The following is a 16,413-nucleotide window of genomic DNA, read 5'->3' on the forward strand; positions in this document are numbered from 1 at the left end:
CTATACATCCGTGGGAAACTCGTTTTTGCAAACAATTTATTTAATCGATTCCTGATTTATGCAGTTTGTCACGTTCTGACCTTCGTTCTTTTGTTATGTCTTTGTTTTAGTATGGTCAGGGTGTGAATTGGGTGGGTTGTCTATGTTCCTTTTTCTATGTTTTGGGATTTCTGTGTTTGGCCTGGTATGGTTCTCAATCAGAGGCAGCTGTCAATCGTTGTCCTTGACTGAGAACCATACTTAGGTAGCCTGGTGTCACTTTTGAGTTATGGGTGCTTATTTCCTGTTTAGTGTTTTTGTCATTCACCTTACGGGACTGTTGGTTTGTTATTTATTGTTATAGTGTTCTAGTACTTCATTAAAAGCTATGAACACTTTCCACGCTGCACATTGGTCCTCCTCTCCTTCATACGACGACCGTTACACAGTTTCTTTTATGAAATTACAATGCATTATTTTATTAGTGGTTAATGAGACTTAATGGCGTGTTACCTAAATTTGCAGCAATACATTCGTAACAAAGGTTTCATTTGCTAAGCTCTGACAACAGTGTACGTGATATTGCCTAACAATACAGTTGTATGAACCAAAAGTAGAGTTGCATCAAGGATTCAATGTCAGTTTAGTGGAGAGAATGGAGGGGGCGAGACGCTGCAGATCCCGTCAACTGCTAAGTGGAAGATAACATGCTTCCCTAACTCGGGCGGGCCAGAGCGAGTAGCGGCTTTCAGGGGGTGGCACGTTAAAACGAGGAATGCTACTCGCTTCTCCCTCTTCCAAGGCCAGGTTCTGTCCTAAAACGCAGGATTCCACAGACCACGGTTTCCCAAGCCCGTGGGGCCTCCCATGGGTGCAAGTTTTATTTTTTTCCCTAGCACTACACGGTTGATTCAAATAATCAACTCATCTTCAAGCTTTGATTGAATCAGCTGTGTAGAAAAACCCAAAATGTGCACCCTTGGGAGGCCCCAGGACCGAGTTTGGCCCTGCGATAGAAGATTCCTGTCAATCGCTAAAGCGGTAGCAGCTTTCAGCAGGGCAATGTGTTAGGAGAAGAGCCGTTTCTCTCTCTCCTCTTGCTCTCCCTTTCATCCAGGACAGGGGTTCTAGGTCTGTCCTAACGCGGTTTGCGCGGCGAATCGTTAGTCGGATCGTTTACACATTCATCATGTGGATTATGCGACCGCTCCGCAGTCTTCATCTCATAATGGCTCCTTAACGAGGCCCAAAATGCTTTATGTTCTGATGCATCGCCACCCAGCCTGAAAACTAATAGAACAATGAGAGAGAGAGAGAGAGAGAGAGAGAGAGAGAGAGAGAGAGAGAGAGAGAGAGGAGGTATATAGAGATGATAGAGAGAGGTGAAGAGAGAGAGTGGAGAGAGAGAAGGGTAGACGGGAGAGAGAGAAAAAGAGGGAGTGAGAGGGGGAAGAGGAGAAGATTAGAACCAAGCTTAATGACCACTCTAGTTTGGGGCCTAACATAGTTAGGAGTAGAGATGGAGGTCATGTAAGCTGATCCGCGGGAAAAGATGACTGCTCTCAGAGTTGTGGAAATTTACTGCAAATGAGATTACGAGCAGATTTAAAAACAATTTATCAAAGACGGTAATGTCACTCGTTCCAGCGTTACCTGTCGGTGATAATGCATAATGTAAGCTACCGGAGGGTTAGACATGTTCTGGGTGTTACCCGGAACTGGAGATGCTGATGGGATGGTCACTGATACTCAATACAAGAACGCTTTGAAAGGACATTCATGTTTTCAATGCAATGTAACTTTTGGCTGCAAAGTGTGCTCCGCACAACGCCAAAATCATTTGGGCATGGATTGTCATGCTCAGTATTACAACAAATATATTTTCCCGTCTAACACTTCAACAATGCCAACGGATCACAAACTGACTAGGCTACAGCACGAGGAAAGCTTTCTGTATCTGACATGAAGGCGTCAATAAAATTCCATCAAAATGTTTTTTCCACCTCTCTCGTGATTCCATCTCCATGAAGGAGAGGAGGAAGCCACTGTAGACTATTGAGATGCAGCCCAGACAATGTAAGGCCTCTAACTCCACTCCGTCAGTGAGCTTTAAGAGAGCCCCCAGTGTGCTACTGCCACCCACTGGTTGGGGTGCTCACTGCAACCTTTTAAGGGCCGGGAACAGGAACAGGAAAAACTAGTTCAAACTTGATCTAGAAGTTTCCCTGGTTCAATCACATTGCCAGGAAAAATAAAGTTTTTGAAAGGCATAGGGTCTGAGATATTGTCTATGTCGTTGAGGCAAAAAACCTCAGTTGCCAGAAACAAACATGAAATATTAAAGCCGACCGTGGATCCTCAATTAATCAACCGACGGTGGCATCCAATTCCAGACATCGAAAAAAAGATAGAGACTATTGATTCTAGCTGGACTTTATGTGTAATTCATAATACTGCATTATTCCAGCCTCGGCTGCAAGGCTGGGGGCGATTTTAAAGTGGCATCGGGTTGAGCAAACAAAAGATGTCTTCAAACTTCTCGTCAACACTCGCTGTTATTTTACAAACGTTCGCTAAAATCATTCGAAGCTGAGAAGAATAGAGGGGTATTTAACAAATTGTATTTCTATTGTAACGCTTTTGAGTGACTCAATGAACCACGTGTATAAAATGTAAACACACGAAACAATACTGAAAATCATTTAGAAGTCCTGCATTATTCTAAAATAGAGGTGAAGCACAAGCGGCACTATGCCATTCTATCCAAAGAGACTTACAGTCGTGCGTTCATGAATGTAAAAGTCAGGCAGGGAACCCCTCTAAACTGTAGTCTTCCGACAATGCCAAATAAAATAAAATCAAGCTTTCACAACATAGAATCTTTGAGTTAATACGCATAGATCTTCCTCAGAACGGCCGACTGAAATGGATCCCTCCTCTGCTCCTATCTGACAGAAGACAAACAGGGAGCATCCTCAATATGAGTCACAAAGCCTGCATTTATCAAATTCTATTTTAAGGAGGGAGCCAGAAATAAGGGCTTGGCTTCATTCATACTGCTTCAATTATCAACCGTTTTTGGGGCACTATTAGCCGAGAAGCCTGCCCAATGGTAATTACTCAAGGCCTAAATTGGAGCCGCGTAGCATCCGGTAACAAGGTGCTTGGGAAGTGATAATATGTGTATCATCAATGTCAGTTTTCTGTTTTGGATTCGGTCTGGAGGATGAGCACTAGGTTTGAGAATATATATTTTTTCTTCTCAGCGAAGCTCTACAAAGCCCTAAACACATCAGTGTCGTTGAGGTCAATGTTAATAATTGATTTTGCGTTATAGAAAACGTGCAAAGTGCTGCATTGGGTGTAAAAAATGAAGGCGTAGAAGCCGTAGATAACCCATTTGCCCTATGGAGATGGCTAGCGGTTCGGCCAACATTAAGGGGAGCGATTGAAACAAATGAGACAGCGTTTCACTTTGTTTTGATTCAAGGGGCGGTGCAAGCAGTATAATCACCATGGATCATATTTTGGGGAGGAGCGCTCCAGGGGGCCATTTTGGCTGAAGTTGAATTAAAAATGTCAACGCCAATTCACAGTTAATGACAAATGTAGATTCGTATAGTTATTATTATGATTATCGTCACCATTGTTAGTAGCGTATCTTCCTGGAATATTCATATAAACGGATATCTCATCAAGTTGTGATGACTTCCATCATCTGTCACAGCTCAAGACTGACAGCAATATTAGAGACACACACACACACACACACGCACACACACGGGTTTAATTACATTTACTCAAATCATACATCATACATATGCCGTAAGTCAAATGAGCACCATCACTCCATTTGCAAAATCCCACACTTGAATTCCGTTCACCCAGTTAAGTTAACAGATTTGCCTCCGGTATAAAACTTGACGACAGCAGCCAGTCTGCACCATCTAAACAGACATATGAGACAAAGTCACCAATTTCTTTCTCCTATCTATTTCTGCACGGTCACCTGGGAGAAGACAGAGAAGATGTGTTCAAGTACCTTACAAGATGAGAGAGTTGCATTTACTGGCTGTCCAATCCTTTACTTCAGTCAGTTCAATATGTCTGTTGGATCAATATCACTTCACCCCTAAATATGAAATATTATCCGAACATTCCTTTTAAATTTCACGTTCTTTCTACAATAGTCTTCCTCGTCTCGATAAAGGGCCACTAACGACAACGTAAGATTCCATCAAGAACCTACCCAGCGCAGAAGGAGAAACAGTGGGGGAAAAAGACACATCAAGTTGAGTCCATAACATCAATGGTCACCAACACATTGAGCCTGAAAGGATAATAATTAAGACTGTTTCACATGCAAACACCCGATCCAGCCTCGCAAACCCCATAATGACCTCACTCCCACCGTCTAACTTAACGTTAACAGTCCAAAGTCCTTAGTAAATGTAGGGGAGGCAATACAGTTCTCATTAATTGCTGATGTTCGACTCAAAGCCTAACAACTGTGTTCCAAAAGAGCTGCATTCAATTGCAAAACTTGTTGTTGTTGTTGTTACATTATAAAAAAGTGAAATGGGCCAAACTTGGATACATGATGCTGAAACAAAGGTAAGGTGATATGGCGTCGAGGGAATCTCTTTTTCAACATACCTAGTTAGAGGTTTGATACTCCTTCACAAAGAGGTAGGATTGGAAGATTTTTGGAGGGGGGAAGTCAAAATGTCCGATATGGAACCTGCCTTCGACCTCGGGGCAGCGCTTCAACCTTGGCTGTCGGACTTTCTACCATCAACTCTTCTGACTCTTGTAAAATGTTGAATTGGAGTCCGAAAGGGGCAATGTGTATAGTGGGAATGTTCCAAAGTAAAAATTATTCAGCAAATAAAATCAAGACTAATTAATGAACAAAGAAAACCTGACCCTACTAATTTGTATATATATCAAGGTCAAAAATCAAAGTGCTTTTTCCTCAAGCTCATAGCATTCAAAAGGGGCAATAAAGTGAATCTGCCAAGCACGACCTCCTGATACACATTTTTCATTTAACGCCAGACTTATCACATATCCTGATGCTATCGCACCTTCCATAGTGCTTTTAATAACCCTCACCTTCCCCATCTGTCTACACAGTACACCCAGCCTATCTTTAGTCTTCAAAGTATGAAAAACCCTGTTGACCTCAATGCGGTTTTAGCACACTATGCTTGACTCCACAATTTCCTGCCTGCCATGTAGAATTAAAGCTCCCAGCTTCCAACTCATTTCATTCATGATAGGAAAATACTAGACATTTTGCCAAGAAACTTGGGCGTATAGCTATAGCCTTACTGTAAGCCATTTGGGAATCAATCAAATAATGTCCCGTTTATAGACATTCCCATAAATAAATTCCAATGACTATCAACAGATTGGCTACGAATTCATTTCCACGGGGTCAAGTACAACGCGACACAACGTCGGAACAAAAAAAAGGTGCTGTATTCCACAGCTTTCTATACATCTCCCTATTAAAAAGGTGCTAAAACAACTAACAATGTCATCTGCCCGACAACAGCTGACCCTTTGGAGCTTCTTTAACATAGATTTTTTTAAAAGGCGAGAGACGGATCATTCTCGCCTCTCTAAAAACGAGTCACGGGGAAATGGCGCTTATCTAACAGGCTTGGGGTCAACCATCACCATACAACCACACAGGGACCGACCTAAAGAGCTGGGGCTGGTGTCATCGTCTACGGTAAATGTCAGATGTGATGGAAATGGATACACGGAGGCTTACTGTACAGTCAATTATCGCTGAAGGATCTGGGTAATTTTCACCCTCTGCTGCATCCCCATGGCGATAGCCGTGGGAGGCAAACAAGTGATAGAAAGGTCAGCGCACTGAGAAACTTTTCAAACTCTGCTGCACATAAATAAAAGCGAGTCTTAAAAAAAAAGATGTCATTAAGAGAGTACCATGGATTGAGCTTATTTAAAAACAGACAAAAGTACAGTCCTTCAGCTTATATCGTTACATCCTAATGACCGTGGGAGGCAGTCAGAGGCAGGGAAGTTTGTGCACTGGGAAACGTCCTCCTTACTTTACTGTTCATGAGAAAAGGGGTTTGTGCTTGTGGGTAGGATACGTGTGTGAATGGAAGACCTTCACTAGACCACAGCGTTTTAATTGATCAATTTATTTCTAATAATATAGCGCATCTGTATTATATAAGGACCAAAATGTCATTATCCATCCAAGGCCATATCACACAGTCATAGGTATTTCTACTAACATACGGAATCTCTATAACCACCCATCATTTCATCTATCCACCTAAGTCAATGTAGTGTTTGGTACGAGACGAGGACAGTCTGTGATTGAGTCCCTTTTATCAACAGTGCTGTAGATAGGAGGACCAAAAACATTCAAACATCGTATGAAAGGACAAGCACAATTGAACAAGACGTGGTACAACCCCAGTCCCTTACTTACAATCAAAGGTAGACTACCTGCCCACCCAAGTCAGAGACTATAAAGAATTGTACAAAAGTAAATATCTCCAATAGCATCGAATGAGGTTAGTTCGTTTACCTTTTATTAGTTGAAGAACAATGCTAGAAGCTAAGTTATGTCTCTCTCTGCCTCTCCTCATTCCCCACACGTCTCTCTCAGTCTGCGTGTCAGTGTCTAGCTAGCTCCGCGTTGTTAATTCAGATAAGTCGTTTTGGTGTTGGGTCGTAATGAGAAACTAATCAGTTCAGACATCAATCAATTTGTCATCAGTTTTCGGTCACACAGCGACAGAAAACGGGCGAATAACAAGCAACAGGTTCTGTATGAAGAGCTGCAGAAGACTGTGTCCCAAACAGTACACTATTCCATTATAGTGCACTACTTTTGATCATGGCCTCAGGGCTCTCGTCAAAAGTAGCGCACGACATAGGGCACGGGGTGCCATTCAGGACACAGCCAAGGAGGAGGAGGAGGAGGAAAAACAATAACATGTTGGCTCTCAGAATCTCCTATTAGAAATGCTAGGGAAGAGTCTAGGATGAGTCTGGGCAATGTAGTATTGATTTTTGTTGGCAGACCTGCCTGTCATGTTGTCTTGAGCTATTTCAGATTTGTACAGATTTGCACACACACACACACACACACACACACACACACACACACACACACACACACACACACACACACACACACACACACACACACACACACACACACACACACACACACACACACACACACACACACACACACACGTATCTACACAGGCAGGCAATCGCATCACACACTGATTAGTATGGGAGTACATCGCTTGTTCAGGGAAAATGAATGGTGGTTTTATGAATACTTTGCCTTGCAAATCCAAACATCGGATGCCATTTCACACCAGTTTAACTCTCATGTGCCATCATCTGGCGCTGTGAATATCACACGGAACCAGCAGAAAATGAGCTGTTACTTTGGCCACGCAGACAAGAAATACATGCAGTTAAAGAAAGGTTAAGCAAAACATTGAAAATGCATGCATATAGCAACAGGGGAGAAAATGTTCTGATTGTGAATACAGCAATCAAGAAAGATGAGGCGCTTCTTCATACTAAAATGTACAGTATGTGCTACATGTCATTTGTCTGGGAAATAGTTTTACTAACTTGACATACCAGTTAAATATAGGGAATATATTCATCAACAGATAGACCTCTGCACTGAATGGTTGAAGTTACAAGCAGACTGAAACATCCAGTCCCCTGATATTACAGCAAGTCATCCAAGCCTCCCCTCCATCTCCCTTCCATACAGGTAAAGTGCCCTTTTAAAACCAACATGGCCACCCCAGACACTGGCCAGTCTGTTGTAAAGATATTAAAAACCTACGTAGGTCTAAGCCCTTAGATCACAATCTCTACTAAACTAACATATGGAATTGTTTTAAGATGGTCATAAAATGTATCATTTAACCATTTGATTTTGAATTTTAGGACCCCTCTAGGTATAGAAAAAAAATATATATATATATATTTTTTTTAAACACTGAATTTGCCCTTTACTGCTATAGCCCATAGAAACACATTGATTAACAAATTCATAAATGGCGAAACAGAAAGTTAAAAAATGTATCATAAGGAACAAAGTCGGTCCTATATCTGAGAGATATTTTAGATATTTTTAGACCCATGTTTGGTTACATTATTTTTGGCACATTTGACACCCTTTGCACTTTTTGCTATTTTTTACAGCCTGGTACTGGGTTACCTTCAGATGACTGGATGTCATAGAGACAAACAACCGACACTGTCGTGATCGTGATAGTCTCCCCTTTCGATATTGGTGGCATTAGTTTTTAACTCACATGGTTCAGGTTTTACAGACGATTTCGTAGCGGTTTTCTTGTCGGGATCCTCGCACGTGTAGAAAAAGGATGCTTTCACAAGCCCCATGTTAATGAGGAGGTGCAAACTTTACATCGGGGGAAAGAGGGGATTGAGCTGCAGCCACTACAAGAAACGGTTGGTCTCTAGCTTTGACACACAGGAGCTATTCAATATGACGTCACCATGTGATGCACAGGTGTGTCAATCAACTCTAAGGGGTTTATATTAAAGCCTCACCTTTGACCTGGCAGATAAATGTCAAACTGCAATTCTCTAGCCCCCTGTGGAATGACAGGCTACGTCCCAAATGGCAAGAGGCTCTGGTCAAAAGTGCTGCACTACGAAGGGAATAGGCGGCCATTTGGAAGGCAGTCGCTGTTGACTGCCTGCTGCTGGGATGTAATGGACATGGCCTGCAGTGTTCTAGATTGAAGACGAAGGAAAGCCCAACATCACACATGACCCTGAACAACACCCACTTAATGAGGGTCGAATACCAGAGCTGTGTGAACTGTGAAGTACATGTTACTACTAATGGTCCTGTGAAGTGTACATGTTACTACTAATGGTCCTGTGACGTGTACATGTTACTACTGATGGTCCTGTGAAGTGTACATGTTACTACTAATAGTCCTGTGGACTGTACATGTTACTACTAATGGTCCTGTGAAGTGCACATGTTACTACTAATGGTCCTGTGACGTGTACATGTTACTACTAATGGTCCTGTGAAGTGTACATGTTACTACTAATGGTCCTGTGACGTGTACATGTTACTACTGATGGTCCTGTGAAGTGTACATGTTACTACTAATAGTCCTGTGGACTGTACATGTTACTACTAATGGTCCTGTGAACTGTACATGTTACTACTAATGGTCCTGTGAAGTGTACATGTTACTACTAATGGTCCTGTGAAGTGTACATGTTACTACTAATGGTCCTGTGAAGTGCACATGTTACTACTAATGGTCCTGTGAAGTGTACATGTTACTACTAATGGTCCTGTGAAGTGTACATGTTACTACTAATGGTCCTGTGAACTGTACATGTTACTACTAATGGTCCTGTGAAGTGTACATGTTACTACTAATGGTCCTGTGAAGTGTACATGTTACTACTAATGGTCCTGTGAAGTGCACATGTTACTACTAATGGTCCTGTGAAGTGTACATGTTACTACTAATGGTCCTGTGAAGTGTACATGTTACTACTAATGGTCCTGTGAAGTGTACATGTTACTACTAATGGTCCTGTGAAGTGTACATGTTACTACTAATGGTCCTGTGAAGTGTACATGTTACTACTAACGGTCCTGTGAAGTGTACATGTTACTACTTACTAATGGTCCTGTGAAGTGCATTATCCATCTGACAAAATACCTAATCTTGATACGTAAGGCAAATAGGATTTCATATTGGTAATTTCTAAATAAATAAAACATAAACAACACATTAGCAAAACAAATACTACTTCCATGCAGGTCTGTACAGTGGTATACTTCCAAATCCTATTGATGTGAAAAGCCACTGACTCAGTGAAACTCTGAAGAACAGCCAGAATTCAGTGGGCTTGTCATACTCCGAGAACTGCTAGCCTAGTCACAATGGAGATAGACAGAGTACCAAGAAACACTGTCAGACAGGGACAGGACAGCGGTCACCGACAGAACAGAGCAGAACAGGCTAAAGAACAATGGGGGTCACACAGGTGAGGTTTACCTGACACAAACGCTGTATGTCAAATCACATACCAGGCCATTGGAGAGACTTCACTGTGAAATGGGGCCACGCTTCTCTAACTCGACAGGTAAGTCCGTTCGAACCTGTGTCCCCGGATACCACAAGACTGTCAGCCTGCAGAGCTAAAGCCTAGGCATTTGTTCATGGAGTTAAAGCAAGTCTCCTCACTTTCCTTATCCAGCACCAAACCACCCCTGTTACATAAGATCATTTAGGACATGCTGTCACGATATACCACTGTGATGTTCTGCTCATCAATGTAAAGCTCACAGTTATACTGTATATCATGGACTGAAGTACTGTGTAGTATTTAAACTACCTATATGAATGTATTGGCTGAGAACCCTGTGGGAGAGAGACTTGTAGAGAATGCTGATCAGCTCTGTAGCTAAATGTTTGCTTTTCTGTCCCTGTATTAATTAGACAAAACTTTAATTAGATGGGGTGTAATCCTCAATCAGTGCCCTCCCTGCTCAAAGGTGACTGTGAGACTGTCAGCGGCACTCAACACACAGCTCGCTCATGCGCATGCTCCCACACACACACACACACACACACCGATCGTTCGCACGCACGCACGCATGCTCACACACACACACACACACACACACACACACACACACACACACACACACACACACACACACACACACACACACACACACACACACACACACACACACACACACACACACACACACACACACACACACACACACACACACACACACACACACACTGCAATTAAACCAACTTCAGAAGCCTTTCCTAAAGGTTGGAACCACCTGAACGCTCAATAAATCTTTAATCGCTCACGTCACTGGTGAGGGCAGTGTGACGGTGACTTCAGAGGATGGATTCAAGCTTCCCCACAACCTCATTTCTTCTCCTTTTATATTACTGCAGGACCTGCATTATAGGGCAGACACAAGGCAGACGGTCGGACCAAAAGCTGCCCCGGTCGTCATGTGTTCAGAATACAAACACAGAAATGGCCAAGAAAAATGAATGATTTCTGTGGCAGCACGTGACGGTTGGTTCACAGTACCGTTGCAAATAGGGATCCATTTGAATCACAGATGCTCAGGAGACCTCTGGTCAAAAGTAGTGCACCATACAGGGCCTAGGATGTCATTTGGGATGCCAGCCAGGGACTCAAATCGATCCATATTGCAATGTTTGCGTATACGTCTCAAGGTGAGAAAAGGGGGCCGCGATCTTCTCATTCATTCTCTCCTTTCCCTTAACGAGCAGAGGTGTAATAAACTAAACAAATCCTGCACATTGATAATACATTACACAGTGGAGGAAACCCAGACTTAATCTATCAGGGGACTGTGGTTGTGGAAACAGCCTCTCCGGCGCCCCAGCTGCTATGTCCAATCAGGGGATTTATGCACACACTAAGACCAGCTCGGGCTGAAGTAACTTAAAATTCTCCCTAAATAAAAAAAGTAATTTAATGTTGATAAATATATTCAATAAAAAACAAATTACCTCCAGGAAGTGTTTTCCAGTGGATCCATCCTTAATTACAACATCTACCACCTCCTCTCTCTATACACCTCTCTCTACCTCCTCCTCTCTCTATACACCTCTCTCTACCTCCTCCTCTCTCTATACACCTCTCTCTACCTCCTCCTCTCTCTATACACCTCTCTCTACCTCCTCCTCTCTCTACCTCCTCCTCTCTCTATACACCTCTCTCTACCTCCTCCGCTCTCTACCTCTCTCTCTTTTTTTCTCGCTCTCTCTACCTCCTCTCTCTATACACCTCTCTTTTTCTCGCTCTCTCTACCTGCTCTCTCCCCCTCTAACTACCCATCTCTCATTCCCTCTTTGCCTCTCTCTACCTCCCTCTCTCTCCAGCCAACTCATCACCCTACTAATCATGTTGTTTGGCACCTGCTCTCCCTCTCTCTAAACCTCTCCATCCCTTCCTCTCTCTCGCCTCCATTCCTCTCTCCCTCTCCACCCCTCCCTCTCTCTCTCCTCCATTCCTCTCTCCCTCTCCACCCCTCCCTCTCTCTCTCTCCTCCATTCCTCTCTCCCTCTCTTTCTCTCGTCCCCTCTTCTATCCAGCTGCCACATCCCCCCATTGATCACCTAATCGTGTCGTTTGGCACCTGCGCTCTCTCTCTCTCTCCATCCTTCTCTCGCTCTCTCCATCCCTCCCTGTCATGTCAGCCAGGCCTCACAGTCTAAAAAAAGCATCCTGAAACGACAACAGACCCATCCAGATGTGGGCGCCTTGCCTGTGAGCTGTAGCCTCATTTTAAATACAGTAAGAGCTTCAAGTCAACTATTGATCAGAACGATTGCCCAGTGCTGCATGTACATACACTTGTATGTCAGGAGAAACTGGCGGGCCTAAAATTGCATCCCATGTACTACGGTATGAATGGCACATCCATTCTGAAGTCACTACACGTGTGGATGAGCAAGGCTGGCTAGCCTAGAAAATCTATATAGACCCACCTTTGTATGTTGTGAACGTGGACAAGACAAGACTATGGTACAGGGTGTTATACACATTGTCTTCTTCACGCGATTCAGTGGAGTAGTACTAATCTTGTGCGTGTTTTCCATTCAAAAGTGTTTTTTTCAAACTGTGGTTCAACACCGGTTGCCAGTGATTATTATCACAGATAATTTAGTAAATTAGAGCTCAGGGGCCAATATGCAGGACCCACGATGTATAAGAAATAGAGAGATGTAAAAGTTGTGCCAAAGCGCGTGACACCAGGGATTATAAACATGATCCATTCGAGCAGGATATGAACGCTGACGATAAGATAGCGCTGTGTGACTTTATATTCATATCTAATCAGTATTCATAGATCACAGTGCTGTGTTTGATTTATTTAAAGGTTTCGATTTATACTAGGCTATAGGACACATAGGCCTACGGTGAAAAGGTATAATAGGGAAAAGTTATTTAAGTGTAAATCGGCGATCTCGCCAAACAAATGCTGCAGTAGGCTGTTGAGGGAAAATTATAGTTTGCTGTGTTTGACTCCAGGGCTTTCACAAGTGCAGACTATTCAACCGAGAGAAATATTGCAGTAGAAATACCTTCAACAACAACAACAAAAATTGATGTATAAAGTAGGTCTAGTGGCCTTGACCATGAGCCTAAGTCACACTTTCACTTATATGAAATGTATAAAATAGGTTGCTGATGAAAAATGGAAGAAGTAATTATCTTTATAATGGGAAAAACTTTAAGTAATTATAGTCTGCAATATGTGCACCTCATACAGCAGCAATGCGGACCTACACAGCATACTGTATCCTGAATATGATTATCCCTAACTATTTGGTCTTTATCAAGAAGGAAACTAAAATGATATATGATTTCTGCTTGGTCAAAGACCACAATGACATATGGTAGCTAGATCTGTCCTGCACTTCTCTATGCACTGTCAAGGTAGTATCAACAAACAATATTGATTTAGTTATGCAAAAATGACACAACTGTAAAACCATTGAAAAACACCCTTGTCACGTCAACATGGTACGATGTCAATAGACCCAATTTGACTACATTTGACATAATGTATTATGATGGGAGGAACAAAAGCCTACCCACGTCAAAATTCCTATTATGGGTATTCAATGGATTTGCTGTCAGAAGGATGGAACCACATCGGGAAAATGGTGCCTTGTCTTTCATTTCCTATCATTACAATGCCCACACATGCACTACTCTCCCAGTAGCAAGTTTTCATAGGCTACTACCACATCTGCGTAAAACTCAATTTTATTGCATGTCTTTGGCAAAAGCCATTAGCTTTGCTAATTACTTTAATGACGCACTCAAGTTCCAATGTGCGTAAAATGTTTGGTGAGAAAAAGGATCGACACGAAAGAGAACTCCCCACATGTGTCCTTGATCATCTGGAAAGCCTGCTAGCAACCCTTTAGTCTATTCGATTATAATTGTGCCATTAATAGACTCAGACTGTCTTACCTTTCCGAGGACCGGGTCTCCCACACCTCCACCTCGGGAGTCGGTTGGGGAGCTTCTGATTTCTTCGCGCAAGGACAGGAGGCGTGCGGGATAAAGTGGACTGTCGTCGCAGAGAGAGCGATGCTGAAGACCGCTGGTCGGGTCGGAGTTGAAGACAACGTAAATATGAGGAGCTGTTGGGAATTCTCAAAGGGTCTCAGTCGCTTCTCCCTCTCCACCTTGGCCACCCAACGACTCAGACTCAGTCAGTCCAACGAGCAGTAGTCTTGTGGGAAATCTCTCTGTCGCTATGCTGACACCCCCCCCCCCCCACCCCCTCGGTGTGGAACAAGACAACGTGAGAGAATGTGTCACTGTCAGCCTAGACTTTAGACCGAGTTTCTTCCCGTCCGTGTCTGTATGAGAAGTTCGATGACTTAACTCTCCCGCTGATTGAGGTGCTCGACGTGGAAACGTACGGATTGTTCAGTAGAGAAACAGAGACTCTCCTCTCCTTTCACGGGTGATCTGAAGCGCGTTGCGCTATCGTGACAGGTTAACTCTGTATGCACCTGAGTTATTGATTAGTAATTACCCGAGCTCAGGGTTTGTGGGTATAATGTCTATTAACGTTTGTCACATATCTAAATGATCCAGCATTAATGTCCGACAAAATAGTTGTGTAAAATATTTAAAGATTTAAAGTTCATAATAAGATGTACCCTAATAATGTGCAAAATGGGTTGGGATTGAAAAATATGGAGTTTGAAAATGAGGTTATATTGACCAAACAAGACGGTGAAAATATAGTATTTTTTATAGTATTTTGAATGAAGGAGTTAAGTAACTCAAAGTATTTTATTTAACCAAGGCTACAAAATAATATGATTTAATTGGCACTACATAGGCCTACACCAACTAGATGCATACATTACTTTATTTTTATTTAACCAGGCAAGTCAGTTAAGAACACATTCTTATTTTCAATGACGTCCTAGGAACAGTGGGTCTGTTCAGGGGCAGAACGACAGATTTGTACCTTGTCAGCTCGGGGATTTGAACTTGTAACCTTGCAGTTACTAGTCCAACGCTCTAACCACTAGGCTACCCTGCCGCCCAATGTTCAATTGTAGTCTACCACAAACATATATTGAACTATAGTGTATGGTTACTCCTCTTTGAAAATTAGTTGTTGCCTGACAGATCTTTTATCAACAATTTTGATAAAATGTGGGCTTAAAATGAAGTTTAGTAGTTAATTTAACATCAGGAAAAATGAGGCACATGCCCCCTATGGCCCTATGGGCACTCACACGCATCTGCTTTCACACATCAGTAGGGCTACATCTGAGCATCAGTGACTGTGGCTAATGAGTGATGTCATCTCAGTTGGGGGCCCCTCTGATGCATAACTTGTCATTTTGTTTGATTATTATCAAGGCCTATAGCTTAGTAGTCACAGTTACTGGCAGAGCTAATGCAACATGGTCTCATGTTTTTGTGGTCACACATTGACGTTTGGGTGGTTTAGTGGGGCATTCACTTTATGCAATGTCCTTGATGCGAGAAAGGTTAAGGTTGAGTTGAGAACGGTTAAGTTGTCATGCCAGGACATGAAACCCAAAAGAAAAAAAAAAGAGTAAAAAAAAACACAAAAAAAAGAGTCAATGGCTAATTATAAAATGTATGGCTTTGGTAGGATTTAATTTGATCTCAGTTCCGCCCCCAGGTTGAAGAATCTGCTGTGTGTATGGGGGCTCTTTCTCTGAATGCTGGCAGAGCTGGAACAGGTCTCAGACTGTAGCTAATTGGTAGGGAGCTAGACTAGTCCCATCACACACACACTCACACAGGCTAAGGAAAGACACTGACACACACACGACCCTGTCTCCGTCTGCAATATCCTCTTAACTGTCCCGTAGTGGAAGATTCTCATAATCTTCAGTGTTCGATTCTGAAAACACAGAGACGTCAGGCCCTGCTGTGGTTATTAAAAATCTACATGTTTATTACGCCAGAGAGATGCTTTCCTGCATTCTTTAGCAAGGCATTTTGGGAATACACCGGTACCCTCCTCGTAAACTCTGGAGTAACGAGGAAAAACATTGGTGAGAATAATAACTTGGGAGATTGCCTTTATAAGCCTGGATCGCCAAACCGCCCAATAGGGGGCCTGTAGCAGACTCGTCTCAAACAGAGAAAATAAAGTATGCTTTATGTTTATTGAAATTGTTCCCTGATTTGTCTGCTCCCAAATGAGCATCGCTTATGAAAAAGGGGAATCGGCACAGATGTTTTTCTGCTCTCAACTATTGAAGGACAAGGGATAATTACATGGCATCCCCACTGTAAAGAAAGAAACACACACAC

General features: G+C 42.7%; 1 long non-coding RNA gene across 1 annotated transcript in view; it reads right to left on the minus strand.

The window, feature by feature from the left end:
* Nucleotides 1–14,346, minus strand: part of LOC127913660 (uncharacterized) — a 159,138-nt gene extending 144,792 nt beyond the window's left edge. Inside the window, exon 1 of the long non-coding RNA XR_008086343.1 lies at nt 14,065–14,346. This is a non-coding gene — a long non-coding RNA (uncharacterized LOC127913660). The remainder of the gene's footprint in view (nt 1–14,064) is intronic.
* Nucleotides 14,347–16,413: the final 2,067 nt, after the last annotated feature.

The sequence above is a fragment of the Oncorhynchus keta genome, chromosome 29, assembly GCF_023373465.1.
Source record: "Oncorhynchus keta strain PuntledgeMale-10-30-2019 chromosome 29, Oket_V2, whole genome shotgun sequence".
Lineage (NCBI taxonomy): Eukaryota > Metazoa > Chordata > Actinopteri > Salmoniformes > Salmonidae > Oncorhynchus > Oncorhynchus keta.